Below are 13,365 nucleotides of genomic sequence, written 5' to 3'. Positions count from 1 at the left end.
CGCGTCCAAGCATGGAAAGCTTTCCCTCTTGTTGCATGCTCTGCTCTGCCAAACCCAAACCACGTTGCTGAAGCAGGAGAACATCTTCCTACTTCTTCGGGCAAGACCAGGGAATTCGTGCAGAAGCCGGGTTACTCAGAGGCGGCGTTTCTCAAGAAAGACAACTGAGGAAGCTCGGAGCAGCAACTCTTTCAATGCTAAAGGAGATTAGGACGACGGCCCAGGGAATCAGCAACCCCAACACACCACATCAACGTGCTTTTGCCCACAGTTGTCACTTTAGAGAGAGTTTGCTACAAAAACAACGCGGCGGTTATCTTGTTCACTTGCAGGAATGCAAGCGTTGAGATGCAGGGAAAAAGCAGCAAGACAGAAGCTGCAGGCTTTGCGGAGGCGAGGGGACCACCACATGGTGAAATCTGGCCAGAAACCTCCCCAGTGCTGAAACGTCGGCCAAGAAACTGGTTTGAGAAAACGCAAAATATTTTAACAGCCGGGCGACACTGCTGTTTGCTCTAAGGTGGGTGGTGTATTGAATGCTAAACATCAGGACATCCAGACGAAGGCAGGCGTGGGTAGGTACCAGAATAACCCCCCACCCAGGGAGAAGCTTTTTTGGGTCAGCACACCGTTCACATCGCATGCTGACAGCTGGGACAAGAATGTTGCATAATGGTTCCTTTTCCCTTCCATACACACTGGACAGCATCCCGCAGAGCAACGCCACAGCCGGGAACCACATGTAGGATGAGGATAGGGAGGAGCATGCTGGGAGAGGAGCAACAGCAACCCAAGTCCACCAGCAAGTCCACATCACTAGCTTTGAGCCCTTGTATGTGTCCTTGGACAAACAACAACCCCAATTCCTTAGCAAGACAAAATCAGTATCCACATGGAAAACCGCATTTGTGAGGTTCAACAGCAACACTTGCAAAGATCAGAAGGACAGGAATAAGGAGAAAATGCAACAAGATCTAGCAAGGACCTGGGCGCAATAAGGGCATCAACACATGAACATTACATCTCCATTTGCTTTAGCAAACAAAGGTGTGTTTTATATATAGTTGCGTGCATGCATATGTATTTTTATGCACTGATATAAACACAATTTTTCCAGTCACTGTGCCTCTACCTGAAAGCACAAATGACCAGTCAGAGACAAAAAGAAAGAAAACCACTTGGTCACACAAGAAAAGTTGAGGCACTGAAGCTGATGCTCAATGCTCCCACCCGGACACGAATTCAGGCACAGGCTTAATCCCAGTCAACATCTTACTTGCGTCACCTGAATGGCTGAAACATGGGTCAGGCCAGTTGAACAACGTCCCTAGGGAGGACCTGCTGGTGTACTTAGCATGAAGTGGCCTCTCCGGACTTCAGCAGCCTCTGGCAAACACTTGGCCACGTGGATGAAGTGGGCTGGGGCCAGGGAGCAGGCTGTGCTTGCACCTTGTACACCCCTTCCAGCAAAAGTACCTTCACCAGCGCTTGTTCGGCGCAGATCCCAGGCGAGCATAATCAAGGAGCTAAGAACAACTCCGCTGCCTGGACTTTAAGGGTATCAGGAGGTGAAAAACAGCAAATCTGAACAGGAAGAGATATGGCCTCTCTGCTGCAAGAGATGTCCTTTTGTAGCTTTGCTCCCAAAGGACCAACATGTGGCTACCAAACAGCGAAGCTTTCAAGAGCATCCCATACCCAACCTGCAGCTGGGGTGACCCTCCCCAAACAGCTCCCACCCTTATCATGCAGCATGTACAGGGGCAGAGCACCAGACCCACGGTACACACAGAGCGGGGAGAGGGCGATCAGCAAGAGTCCAAGAGCACAAAGACACCACAGAAACAGTTATGAAGTTGGACAGGTCAACAGATCAATGGGGGCTAACACGCTGTCAACACAGCCAGGGACCTTCACGGCAGCTGGTGGGAGATAAATATCTTGATCCTGGCTTGGCTGACACCATCAACACATCTCTCAAAGCGCGAAGGGACTTCCACATTCACCACGTTTGGTGTTCTTCATAATTCACAGCACCAAACAACGCCCTGCACCAGGCTCGTGACTCCAGGTCCAGCAAAAGCAGGACGGGTCAGAGATAGAGAGATGCCAAAACAGTTATTTCCCCCCCTCACTAAAACAATCTGCCCCACCACCTGGTCGACTACAGCTTTCTAACCCATCGGTCTAGGCAGCTCCCAGAGGCCATACTCCCACGCGGCCAGTCCTTTCTGCCACACAGAAGAAAGTGCACGTCAAACAAGAGACGGAAAGCGAAAGCTATAAAGCTGAGAAAAGACGCCTTCAGCAAAATTTGTTTTAAGGCATGACTAGCTCATTCTGAAAGCCAAATCCTCTTAGTTTTCAGCCTGGATCCTTGTAGGAGGACAATTTATGTTACCCCTCTTCAGCAAAAGTGGTGCTGGGGGACTATTCAGGACAGCAGTAAGACCACGAATGCTCTTTACTCAGTACTGCTGCAAGGAGATCCAGGGGCAACAAGAACTGATATTTAGGGAAACATCACCCGCATTGAAAGGGGCACCCGTCCCACTGATTGAGGTAACATGAAAATTACACGAAGCTCTGCTCTCTCCCCATACACGAGCCTTGCCGGTGATGAATCAAGGGTTGCTGTCTCAAGGGACACCATGGAAGAGTCATGTAAATCCACAGCTGCTCCCTACACCTCCAAGTGGAGGTAAATCAAATGGGAAAGAAAATGAAAGAACAATCCCAGGAAAAGCCAATGGAGCTTGGCGTCAGCTGTCCTGGCCAAGAACAGAGCTGCTGCTTGTGAACCTGCTGCTGGAGCAGATGGCAAGTCCCCTGAGAGTGGAGCAGTCCACTGAGCATCCAGGGAATGCATGCACATCCCACCGGCGTGGCATGGGACCAGCACTCCCCTGCCGGCCTCTCACACTGCACAGGAGACCAGCAAGGCTTTACTCACTCTGGCAAGAGTTTCCAAGAGGAGGAACATGAAGCTAAACCCGAAAATCTACAAAACAATGTGGTCCTCAGTGATTTCAGGGAATTTGGGGACAGACTTTTTAGCAGGGCCTGTTGCGACAGGACAAGGGGGAATGGTTTTCAACTAAAAGAGGGTAGATTCAGACTAGATATAAGGAAGAAATTTTTTATAATGAGGGTGGTGAAACACTGGCACAGGTTGCCCAGAGAGGTGGTAGATGCCCCATCCCTGGGTACATTCAAGGTCAGGTTGGATGGGGCTCTGAGCAACCTGATCTAGTTGAAGATGTCCCTGCCCACAGCAGGGGGGTTGGACTGGATGACCTTTAAAGGTTCCTTTCCAACCCAAACCATTCTCCGATTCTAATTCTACGTGGCATCTTTAAGCACCCGTGTTTCAAAACACTGCCATTCTCCGTATTTCATTTTATTCCGTACATAGCTAGCTCTAGAGATCAAAGATACGAAACCACCAAAAGACCAGCACAACGACAACACGGGGAGAACATGAAAATAGGGCCACAGCTCTGAGACAGCTCTTGGATAAGATTGCTCTCCATAGGAGCGGAGCTAAGGCATGACACACAGGGACTCCCTCCCCAGCCTCGCCATCGCATCAGCACACAGAAAAAGCCACACATCACCAAATCCTGCCCGCTAGCTTTCTGTAGGACGGTTGTGTACAGCCTAGTTTGGCACAAAAATCAAGGACGTGGGAGTGAAAAAAGACAACTAGCCAGACCACCAGCTATGCCCGAGTAGGTAAACAGGTGGCTTTTTAATTGAGTTAGACAAGTGGTATTTCTAATCACGTTAGCACAGGCACTTAAAACAATATTACTGGCAGGGTTGTAGCTTGAGGAGAGCTCTGAAGGAATAAAAGGCCTGTTCAGGAAGGCTTTGTTTTGGAGAATAAGGAGCTCAAAACTTTCAAAAACCAGCTCTCCCTTCTTGCAACTCAGTCCAAAAGAGGGTGAAGCTTCTATAAATGAAAGCCAGGGGGAAAAAAAACATTTCTCAAGGGCAAAATTTTATTTGCATCTGCCCAAGCCCCATCCTTCCACGTGCAGGTGACCCTCTCCTGAAGAGATGCTCTTACCAACTCCTTCCTAAGTCCTGTTCCCCCGGTCAGACCAAGATTCTTCTAATCTGGAAGGAAAAACGAGACAACTGATTAGTACTGGGAAGAAAAGTATTTCACTACCATGCCTAAGGACATGGACACCATCAGCACCATGAGCTCTGATGTCCAGCAACAACCTGCAGTCTCTGAGCTGGGTTGTACGAACAGGTACAAAAGCAAGCGTTGATTCCTCAAAACATCACTCCTGAGTATGGGAACAACATCAACTTTTTAAAAGAAAGGGAACATGAAGCTCTAAAGCTGCTAAAGGGCTTTAAGACTTCCAGATTAGCAGAGGAGGGTTATAACTGGTTGCAAGATACCTGTGAAAAATAACAAATTAAAACTTGGGAAAGAGGAATCACTTATTTTACTGTCCTGCCTTCTTTAGGATCCTGAACCTACCGTGGGAGGAACACTCTGGCCACAATTCAGTTAAGCATTTCATTTTATGTCAAATTTGAGAGAACATGGAGAGCCCCGCTCAATCAAGATCTTCACATTTCTCACCAGCAGGTTTTTTTCTCTCGCGCGCTTGCGTGTGCATGTACACACAACCTCACCTTGCGAGAACCTCCATTTTTAGCTTTTATTCTAAGGACTATCTTTCTAGAAACCCAACCCCTCTTGGCTATAAAAGCATCCAATTCTCCTGCAAGGACAAAGTGCTGCTGCAACCCCAAGAGGCAGGTCCTGCATCTGCTGAGCACCGGGACGGTTTCGAGATGCAACCCAGAGCTGCGCCCACAAGCTCTATGGTTTTACCCGCAGACACTCCGATGATGCAAGATGAGCATTCGCCAGATAAATTGTGGATTCCCTAACGTATCCATCTACCTTGCAACAGCTATTAAGTGTGCAGAATTTCCTAATGTTCTCCATTACAAAGAAAATGCAGTGTTCGTTCATCAGTCTTATCACAAAAGGCCTTTTAATTAATGCATCTACTTGTTTTGTTCAATTAACGCCAACGAGGAAGCCCTTCTTCACACACTGAGTTTAGCTCCTAGACTGCTCTGGTCACCATTTGCTGAATAGAATAGTATTTTTAAAGTATTAATAAACACTTCCTATATACAGGCTATATACTTCCTATATGCGTGCTCTATATACAAAGCTTACTAAAAAAAATGCATGCAATTTCCCCAGCCAGAAAAATTCAGAGATAAAATTGCAGCAATGATTTTTATCTGCCCAGGGCAGCAATCCCAGCCTTCGGTGACCTCTGTGCAAACATACCAAGCCAATTACACACTGTGACAGCAGACTTCCCCCTCCTGTATCAGCAGCTTCTTGTTGCTGGCTGCAAGAAACATCAAAAGGTAACACAAGAAATAGACGTGTTACCGAGTACTTCAGGCTAGGGACAACCAGCCTAGAGGTTTAATCAAGATTTGGATCAAATTGTGCGAGTTGATTTACATTGATTTTACTGAGCTGCTACAGCTAGAGGATGTAATTCCCAACCACCTGCCCATTTAACCTATGAAAATCACCATCAGGCAGCTCAACTCAATCCTCCTCTTCCATCCCCTCTTGTTTACCATTGTCTTCATTAGCAGGTGAGTGGTAACCTGGGTACCCACTCATTCTTCAGCATCCCACACCTGGGACATCCCCAGCAGCACTTTTGTGTCCTCTTGGTAAGGTAAAACTAGCCCATGGGGCAAACAGAAACTTTTAAAAAGCCTCCATCCATAGCTAGCAGCTGACAGAAGAAACGTTATCAGCTTCTTAGAGATTAACGGGCAGGACAAGGCGATGTACAGCCTCCCAGTTTGCCTTGTATTGCCTAGGACATCCTAGGTCCAACTTCTTGTTGAGCAACACCATCGCTGCTCTGGTTATAAGGATGCTTCTTCTGCTGGGTGTCCCAAAGCACCTTTACTTCACCTCCTTTCTTTAGGAAGGAAAACAAGCAGTAGGGGCTGAGAGCTGGGAATTCATGACTTCAGCTGCCAGCCTCTTCCACTCCAGGAACAGAAATTTAGGAAGAGTATGATGAAGAGCACATAAGAGACTCCTGGGTTTCTGAATCTTAACATCAGCGAGAGATGCACTTAGTCTGAATTTCAACCCTCTCATGCTCACCATCCCCGATTACGACAAGGCAGCGCTAACAGCAGCTAAAGCCCAGGTGATTCTCCATCAGGAGAAAGAAATACAAGAGCATGCACTTTAGGAGTGCCTGAAGCCTCACAGGGGCTCTCCCAAGCAATAAGATCCAAAAATCAGTTCATCCTACCAGGACCCACAAAGGCACAGTAACTCCAGATCCCATCTGCTACCCAAAAGGGTAAGCTATCCCATCCTCCTGAGATGTTTACAGGGGGGAAGCCACCTCAACCAGCCAGCTCACCAGTCACCCAGGTGCTCTGAATCTTCTCCAATCTGCTCCACCTACGCTTGCGAGTGCAAAACAAACCCCAGGGCAGCCGTGTTTTCCCCAGCAGAGCAAAACAGCAGACTTGGAGAGGGGAGATCCATCTGGAAAGCAAACATTGTGAAGAGCATCCTGCCGTTCAGCCAGGATGAGCGCGCCCAAGGGCAATGTCAGCTGTTCGTGGTGATGACCAAGGATTGGGAGCAGGAAACCTGGTGCGGGAGATGACAGTCGGAAACACGTTAAGGTTCAACAAGAAAGGCAGGGAGGCTGGAAGAACCGCACACCGAAGCTTCAGATGGCAGGAGGAAGAGCAGCTCTAACGAGGCCAACAAGGTTGCAACAGATTCAACCCCTATACGCTGATACGCCCTATGACGACAACATCATGGTAATCCATCCAGGGCTTCCAGGGGAGGCACTCCATCATCTGCTTGAAATTGGGAACGAGACATCCTTTTCTAAAACCCAGAGTGAATGTACCCACTTAAGTATTATACTTTGGGCTTTTTTTTTTTTTCTTTTTTCTTCTTTGTCTGAAGCATTCAGCCACAAAATGAAACGATTTCTGCCTGCACTGATAGAGGAAATGCTACTGACTGTTTAGGTGAGATTAATTTCAGGATTGTGGCCAGACTGAGGAAATTGGTGGAAGAAATCCTTTGTAGTTGGATAATGAGGTTGCAGTTTTATGAGTAATTCTCCTGAGTTATGTGCCCAGCTCCTTGGGTGTGGGTGACACATTCATTCCTTCCCTCCCTTTTTGAATGGAAAATGCCATCCAAGTACACAAACACAATATTTATTTTAAAAAACAACAAAAATCATGAGATGGAAGCACAGATTGCATCTCACTTGTACAACGTCCAATACGGCTGCTGTCTAGAGGAGTTCATCTGGTGGGTTCTCCAGGAACATCCCCAAGCTGCAACACAACCAAGATGTACACCATATCCCCAAAACCTGAAGAGCCTCTGGGGTGGAAACCAGGGCAGTGCCAAGACAAACCAACAGTCAAAGACACTGCCCTGTACACCTGTACTATTAACAACGCTTTTGATGCGGAGAGACCACCCCAGGCTTCCTCACTTCAACGTTCACATCCTCACTACTGGGCCACCTCATGTCTTCGTGCATGGTCCTAAACGCCCTGCAGGGACCAGCTGTCTGTACCGATGCCACGTTCCTCCCAGCTTGAAATGGCGTCAGCGCACTGCAACCAGCTCCCCCTTCTTGAGCAAGCAAAGGTTTCTACAAGGAGGTTACCTGAAGTTTTGATGCTGTCAAAGCTCAGTTGCACGGAAACCAGAGGGGAGGAAGAAGGGCCCTTTTCTGAAGATCTCTCTGCTCCATCTGGGCCCATCACCTTCCATTACTCAACTGCCTTTCTGGGAATTCTCCATGCCTTCCCCTATGCCATGCCCAGGCACTGGACATGAAAATAGCTTACGACAGTTCCTGCTGGCGTGACATTGACTCTGTTGCTCCTAGAGGATGAATTAGCAGATGGGACCAGTGGAAGATGGCTGAGCTAGAGAGCTGGACAACTGGAGGCTTTCCAATACAGTAACTACAGTCCAAAGAACTGGGGATGCAAAGATCCTTCAGGGTCAGAACCTCTTTCCTAGGGGTAAGAACAGGGTCAAGGAAGATAGGCAGGTGGTTACTGACAGGCTGTGCAGGCTAACTTATATCTGTATGGTTGGTTTTACTGTTCCCCAAATTCCTGCTCTGCTTGCTTATTCCCCAGTCAACTCACTGTATTATTCCAGCAAAATAACCACAATACCAAAGAGCTTTTGAAATTAATATGAAGGGCTCACAAGCATCTTCGACATGCAGAACTAAAATTAAAATGTACACCCGGCCTCACTTCACTCCCTGAAATTCATCATGCGGAAACTTCCCTGCGTCACGTCAAGAGACTCCCGACGGCTGAAAGAGCTAATGGGAAGCTGCATTTGCAGCAATAGCAGCAAGAGCATCGCTCTGCTGCTACCAAACTTCAAAGCAGGGTTCCAGCTCCACCACCATGCCTGTTCCAGCAGACCAACTGCTCCTTGAGACACAACAAGGCTGCCTTTAGAGCACTGTTTCCTCCATGCACATGGACGATAGTCATCTTCCAATACAAATGGACATGGGAGGACCAAGAGAAAACAGGTTTCCCAATATTTTGGAGCAGCAAAAGGCAACCATGAGTGTTTTCGCAAAAACTAGAAGCCAGGAGAAAACCAAAATGATCTTAGTAAAAACCCCAAGGAGCAGGTGGGAGTAAACACAGAGTTTGGGGGCTACGACACCATGACATGTCACAAGGTTGGGCATCCCTCAGTAGAAAGAGCTTCTGAGAACCATCTGTGAAAGCATCTCCACCCACCATGCACATCAACTGCTTACCCTATAGAGAGGTATTGGGCCAAGATGTGTAATGTTGCCCTACAGACCAGAGCAAAACCCTGATATCCATGCTACACCTGGCTTCAGGACTCTGAAACTCCAGCTGAGATGAGCAGCTCTATAAGAGGGAGCATCAGGACAGATGCTGACACACAGCCCTCAAGGCAGTCAGTGTCCCATTGTGAAAACCCTGTTCAAGAACCAGGCACCAATATGGCAAGCCAAGTCGTTTCCAAGGTCTCGCTGCCAACCTCAACAGATTTTTTCACATTACCTCCCTCATCCACCTGGCTGACAATTCCTACATGGCCACAACAGCTCCTCACACTATCAGGACCACAGCAAGAAAACTGACACCATCTCAGACATCTTCTGGCTTAGCAAACACAGCTGCCTGCACTTGATGCATATTTTGAGGTTGCAATTGAGATGCAAACTGCTGCTAAAATAACCGCCACGGAGGAGTGGTTGCTGAAATACTGAGACACTTTCCATTTCTTCCCTCCCTGTCCCCTGACTGATTTTACCAGCCCATAGAAGGAAATAGGAATTGCATGACTCAGAGGAAGAGTCATCTTCTACCCATCACAGAAATCCACACGTGCACCCAAGTAGCTGGGTGAGACACTGTCTTCTGTCCCCGGCCACCGGTATCACACTAACCACCACCGGCGCAGCTCTGTAACGTGCCCGTGAGAAAACACAGACAAGGCAAGAAGAAACAAGAGTACCAAGAACCAGAAGCGAAAACTGCAGGACTGTCCCGGCTGTGATTAACAGAAGGAGGTTTCCTCTGCTCCATCGCAGCATCCAAGGAAGCATCCAAGGAGCCACCAAGCCGAAGAGGAAGGTCCTCATTCCATGTGCCAAGGAGGTCATGGGAGGAGAAATCTCTGATTTGCTGCATGGAAGAGGCTGCGTGGGATCAGGTCAGAATGATCAACGTGGTCAAGAGATAAAAGCTATGCCTAGGAACGAAGTGATGGCAACATCTCTTAGTGATGCCTGCAATATCTCATATACTATGCTGGTTTGCCTGCTTCATGAGCTTTAAACTTTTGGAACACATCTCCAGAAAAAGTTATAACTTACAGGCATATATTTTCCATTGCTTCCACTTTTACTGCATTTTTATTGCGGTGCCCAAATATCCAATTATTGAAAAAGTGGAGTGGGGATTGGTAAGGCACGTGCAGGGAGGCACCAGGAGAAGACGTTTCCTCTGATGCAGGAGGACAGATCTGAAAACAGCTTCTTGCTTTGCAACAAAAGTCCTACCACAGCAGCAACGCCAGGTGTCAGAATGTGACCCACTGTAAAATTCACTTGATGGTGTACAGGTATTACAGCCCCCACGGCACATTTCCAACACCGGCTGTTTTCCCAGTCCTGATTCCTCCTTGCCCCTAACACAGCTGACAGCAACACACGTAGGATCTGAGATCCAGTGCAGGGGAAGGCGACTCGCAAAGACAAAGACATCCGTGCATTTCAGCAAGGCCTTTAGAGCCAGTTATCTGATGCTTTAGACTCCACTGATGGCATTTATGAATTTAAAAATGCAAATAAGGCTTCAACATTCTCTCCCAGTTGCTCTCTTTAGGATGCAAATGCAATTTAACACAATTAGGCAGGACAGAAAGCCCAAACCTTTTTACAGGATCAACTGCATTCCAGTTGTCTGGCAAGATAAAGAGATGCCAGCTCAACAGGCAGGCTGGACAAAAGCACGTTACCACCTCCGGATGGTTTTCAGATCAGCATGGGACTTTGCAAGGAGGAACAGCACTTTTCCAAAAGGCATCGAGCCCTGCTACAGCTCTACATGGGGGGAAAAAAAAACAAAACAAAACACAACACCTATCAAGTAATCCTAAATTTGCTAGCAGGAAAACAAAAGATTTCATTTAGAAAAAAAACAAAACAAAACAAAACAAAATTCAACTCATCTTTAAGACTGGAAAAACCCCAAACTGCAAGAAAGGTGCCAGGGCACATTGCTCCATTTGCAGATGTGTTATCTGAAATTCTCAACATTAGGGCAGAAAAGAGAGAGAAGAGGAGAGAGCTCTTGGTGTGAGGCTTCAGGACGCTGAAAGCATTTATTTCCATTGCTTAAGTTTCAGATTTGAACTGAGAAGCTGACAAAGTGTCTGGAGGTACCTTGAAACATTTCCCATCACGACTGCTCTTTGCAAAGGAGAAGCAGCTTAAAATTGGCATGCAGTAGATATTTCTGTATAATCTGCCATCTTCCACAGAAAAGTCAGTCATTGCTAATTCTGGGCATTTTTTCTATTAAAAGACCCCAGAAAAGCATTTTTGGTATCGCAGCCTGCAATTTAAAAAATAAAATATTTTTTTTTAAAAAAGGAACAGATTTATTAACCAAATCCTCTAGATCTACCCCGTAACTCCCCAGTGACTTCAGAGGATCTTTAGGTGGCAACAAAGATCTTAACAATATCTTTCCAGGAGAAATTCGAGAGCTCTTAACTTGTGCCTCTCTATTTTTTAAAGGACATGGATCAGGAGGAATTCAGAAATAATCAGTTTACCAGCTGTACCTCTGCAGGAAGGAATGAGACCGAGACCCACCTAAGCACAGGTACAAGGTGCCAGATGCTGTGGTTGCACAGCTGAGACGCTGAAGGTGCTTGGGCCAGTCCCACATTCCCCTGCCTTCATCTCCCATCCTAAATCTGGCACAACAGTACTGACCTTTGTAAAGTGCTTTGAGATCTCTGGGTCTGTCACACAAGTACAGGTGTTACTACCTTGAGTCCAGGTAATCCAAAGCAAATCACTGCAGAAAGCTAATGGCGCGGTCTATCTGAAAATAGACAGAAATCCCCACCAAAAAACATCTAAGTCGTCATGATAGAAAAATAAATCCCGGCAGATTGTTGCTAGCATTATATGAATCATCATGTTGTTATAGCAACTTCATATCTGCATCGAATCTGAAAACCAAGCACAGCTGAAATAATATAACAGCATTAAGTAAAAATGATATATAACAAGATAAAAATGGATCGGCTCAATCTCAGAGGAGCACCCACACTTCTTTCTCACCCTCTTCCCTCCCTTTGAAAACATTGCTTTCCTGTATTTAAACAAAGAGAAGAGACTTGGAGCTTTTGGAGAAGCAGCAGAGCACTAACAAGCTTTTGAATTCAAGAAGAACCTTCAAAGCGAAGATCCACCTTTAAATAAACCCAAGTGCAATTCCCAGTTATTACCACCAGCCCCAGCCACCTGACCCTATTGTTCCTATGAACCGCAAAATTCACGCATTGCTTGAATTTATATAAATATATATGCACACTGTCATCCCCCTCTGTTCAGGAGTCCCGAGCAGAGAGATCTCAACCAGAACAGAAGATGCAGAAGCAAGAAAGGCGATGCACAAGGTCTATTTTTAAAACTGCAGGTATGTGTGGTTATTTTATTATTGGAGAAGAAGTGAAAAGTGTCACCAAGGCTCCTTCCATCAGAGCAGCAAAGGGAGAAAGCTAAATAAACATATTTATTTCAGGGATTTAGCAGAAAACACAGCTCCTCTGAAAGGCAAGAGGCTCCCATCAACCTCCAAGACACCGCAGGTGCCTCAGAAGACACCGCTTTGCTCTGATTAGTGCCAAGGATGCCCAGAAAGCACCGCGGGGCACTGAACTGCTCCTCCTCCCCGCGGGATGCTGTCAGCGTCAAGGAGATTTGAAGAGGGAAGAAGGGAAATAGGAGATCTGCACATTTTGCTCTTGATGTTTCAAGCAAATTAAAAACAACTAACCAAAAAAAGCCCAAACCTACAGCTCTAGTCCCAACAAAGTCTCAACAAGAGCACTAAAATATTTCCTGTAACTCAGTTAATTAAAAGCTAATAAAAAGAAGCAGCCTAAATTATTCTTTCAGAGTTCAAGACAGCAAAACCATCGCTCTGCCCCAGACAGGAGAACTCTGATTTCTTTCTTCTTTTCTTCTTTTTCTTAAATGCATTTATTCATTAAAGTTTCCTCGCAGGCTATGTAATGAGTCACTTCTTGCTTCTCTAGAAAGTGCAAAGGGATGGAGAGGAACAGGGTTTAAAGAGAAGATGGAGACACTCACAAAGCCTGTTAGAAAAGCTTGAAAAGCTTTTGAGGGAGCCACAGATAAAGCGAGGCAGCTCCTCACATAGGCTCCAAAACCTTTTCTCTATCACCATAGCTTTCCCGGGGTCCAAGTCCGGCTGTCTCCTTGCTTACAGGCAGCACAGAAAGCCACCTCCTCTCCTCTGCCCAAAAATAACTCGCCAAGCTTTCTTCCTCCCCAGAAGAGCTTGGGAAGAGAAATCCAGAGCTCCGGTAGGAAGCAGGAGGGATGCTGCTCCTCCCGTGGGCTTGGTAGCTCACGAATACGGATGGGACTATCTCTGCACCAGTGAAGTATGATCAAGGGAGATCATATAAGTTGGTATCATCAACAGCTTGAGGCATTTTGTCTC

At 46.7% G+C, this 13,365-nt stretch overlaps 1 protein-coding gene across 27 annotated transcripts in view; it reads right to left on the bottom strand.

Moving 5' to 3' along the window:
• The window catches only part of TSNARE1 (t-SNARE domain containing 1), a 554,353-nt gene that overhangs the window by 461,796 nt on the left and 79,192 nt on the right, over positions 1 to 13,365 (bottom strand). For 8 of the 27 annotated variants that reach the window (XR_012672221.1, XR_012672220.1, XR_012672222.1 and 5 more), the window contains exons 3-4: positions 11,601 to 11,712; positions 4,073 to 4,122 (exon numbers count right to left, since the gene is read on the bottom strand). The exons of 1 other annotated variant lie outside the window; for it this stretch is intronic. The gene's annotated coding sequence lies outside the window, so the exon portion shown is untranslated. Of the gene's footprint in view, positions 1 to 3,612; positions 3,956 to 3,986; positions 4,123 to 6,455; positions 6,584 to 6,691; positions 7,405 to 7,745; positions 8,104 to 11,220; positions 11,449 to 11,600; positions 11,713 to 13,365 lie in introns of those variants that run through there. 18 more of the 27 variants (XR_012672236.1, XR_012672233.1, XR_012672235.1 and 15 more) reach the window with 9 other exon arrangements.

Source organism: Calonectris borealis, chromosome 2 (assembly GCF_964195595.1).
Source record: "Calonectris borealis chromosome 2, bCalBor7.hap1.2, whole genome shotgun sequence".
NCBI lineage: Eukaryota > Metazoa > Chordata > Aves > Procellariiformes > Procellariidae > Calonectris > Calonectris borealis.
Note: the sequence above shows the minus strand (reverse complement) of the source record. Positions and strands in the feature narration are given on the sequence as shown.